The 2,500-nt window shown below is 45.6% G+C and overlaps 1 protein-coding gene across 1 annotated transcript in view; it reads right to left on the reverse strand.

Annotated features, from left to right (window-relative positions):
• Nucleotides 1–2,230: 2,230 nt before the first annotated feature.
• phc1 (polyhomeotic homolog 1) overlaps nucleotides 2,231–2,500 on the reverse strand; it is a 13,319-nt gene continuing 13,049 nt past the window's right edge. Inside the window, exon 15 of the mRNA XM_053640767.1 lies at nucleotides 2,231–2,500. This exon is cut by the window's right edge and continues 511 nt beyond it. The gene's annotated coding sequence lies outside the window, so the exon portion shown is untranslated.

Below are 2,500 nucleotides of genomic sequence, written 5' to 3' on the forward strand. Positions count from 1 at the left end.
CTGTTCAGGTGTAGAAGAGGAAAGATAAACAGCACTGAGTGTGTTTACACAGTGAGCAGATTGGGAATGAAGCCCCGCCCACTCCGATACACACAGATTTGTAAAACAGCTTTTATCTGTTCACATGAGGACGAAAATATCCCAGGTGAGTATCCGCCATGTCGGAGTCGTAACGCCGTCACCTGTCTGCTTTTACACTGGAAAAGAAGCGTGTTGAAGACCCGAAGCAGAACAACAAACCTTCTGCGTCTCTACACTTCCTGTTCTGTAAAGCCTTGATGGGAATAGTTTTTCACCTGTCTTCACTCCGGGCCACCGAGTCCCTCAAGGTTCTTTGTTGGTTCCTGTCCGTTTTTCAGCTATATACGCTTCTTCTGGGTAACACCTTTCAGAGTTAGAAATTATTACGCTGATGATGTGTAAATCTGTCTGGCTCTGAATCCCAGACCTCGCTGTAGCGTCTCAGTCAGAGTCTGGAAGACCTCAAAACTTTCTACAAGTCAGTGAAGAGAAAACAGACATCATTATTTTCCAAACACGCCAGGTTCCATCATCTACGAGCGCTCTCTCCCTCTCTCTCTCTAATCTTGGTGTCATTTTTTATCCTGACCCACAAATGAACTCCAGATGTTGTCCAGAGTAGTTTAAGGTTCTTTTATTTGTTTTAAAGCTGGTAATGAGCGAGCCTCCTGCCGCATGGTGGCCCTGCTCTCTCCATCCCCAGCTCCTCGTTCTCGGAGGTCTTCTGAGCAGTCACCTGACGGTTCCAGGGTCTCGGCTTAGCGGTCTCAGTGCCGAGGCTGAAGAACCGTCCACCTCTAGATACCTGCAGCATCTCCTCAGTTTCAAACCCACACTAAAACATCTGTTTCACACCTGCATCTCCAGTCTTTCTTTTATTATTAGTGATGACCTTTATTACTTTTTCATCTCCAATCAGTTCTTTATTTCTCTTCTGTATTTCAGTCTCGGTTTCATTCTTATACACCTACAGCACTTTGTGTAACTATCGTTATTACACACACACACACACACTGTGTAGAACACTGAGACACACCCCAAGATCAGACATCCACATTCTGATCTACAGGGTTCTAGAGCGTAGAACTCCACACTGATGGTTCTACACAGTTCCACTCTAACGGTCTCTACAGTAATGATGACACTGATGGTATGATCACAGCACTCTCTCTCACTCACACACTTTCTATCTTTAAAGAGTCCATCTGTCTTTCTTTGTGTTTCTCTCTCTCTCTCTCTGTCTTTCTCTGCCTACTCCATCTCTACGGTAACGCCATGGCGACCACCTGTGTTACGTCCGGTGCCTCTGCGTGTTTCTCCTCCCTCCATCATTCACTCGTCTCTCGTAAATAACAACCCTAAAAGCAGAACGCGTCCTTTCACACTCCCTCTACACTGAGAGACGGGTCAAAGAGTGTGTGTGTGTGTGTGTGTGTGTGAGAGAGAGAGAGAGAGAGAGAGAGAGAGAGAGAGGGGAGAGAGAGAGAGAGAGAACGATAGGGAGTGAGACAGAGAGAGAGACAGACAGACAGAGAGAGAGAGAGAGAGTGAGACAGATAGAGCATGAGACAGACAGACAGAGAGTGAGACAGGGAGACAGACAGAGTCTGTGAGAAAGAGAGTGAGACAAAGAGACAGACAGAGAAAGAGTGAGAGGGAGACAGACAGAGAGAGTGAGAAAGAGAGAGTGAGACAGGGAGACAGACAGACAGAGTGAGACAAAGAGACAGACAAAGAGTGAGAGAGAGACAGAGAGAGTGAGACAAAGAGACAGACAAAGAGTGAGAGAGAGACAGAGAGTGAGACAAAGAGACAGACAAAGAGTGAGAGAGACAGACAGAGAGTGAGACCAAGAGACAGTGTACATGTATCACTTTTTCAACCCTATAACTGTACTCATATTCATTTATCTTTTTCCTCTCCTCCTCTTTTCCTCTCCTCCGTTCAGCTGGTTGTGAGAGCAGGATTAACTCCGTCTCTGCGCTCCTGCATGAACAGGTTTTCGCTGTAAATGTTCAGGACGTTCCTCTTCCCACTCCGTGCACTGGGAAGAAGAAGAAGAAGAAACACACATCTCTTCACTGTAACGCTTTATTTACTCGTACAGCGGAGAAACAAACTAGAAAACGAGCGCAGTACCTCAGGTGCACTTCCTCTAACAGGTACTGAGAGGTCAAAGGTCATGATACTAATACTAAACAAAAAAAAGTAGAAAAAGAAAGTGATGTTTATTGGGTACGAATGAAAAAACCCTCCTACATTAATCTACTGTAGAGAAAAATAAGGTTTCTGTGTTACGCTCTATGATTGGCTACTGGAGAGTCACATGACTTCCTGTCTGCCTTCATCATCATTAACACACTACGCATTAATACTGACTAGTGACGCAGAGCTCTCCTTCAGCAAGCTATAACAATACACACCAGCATAACTGCCCCGTGTGTGTGTGTGTGTGTGTGTGTGAGACCCTCACTCTAGT

Source organism: Ictalurus furcatus, chromosome 1 (genome assembly GCF_023375685.1).
Source record: "Ictalurus furcatus strain D&B chromosome 1, Billie_1.0, whole genome shotgun sequence".
NCBI lineage: Eukaryota > Metazoa > Chordata > Actinopteri > Siluriformes > Ictaluridae > Ictalurus > Ictalurus furcatus.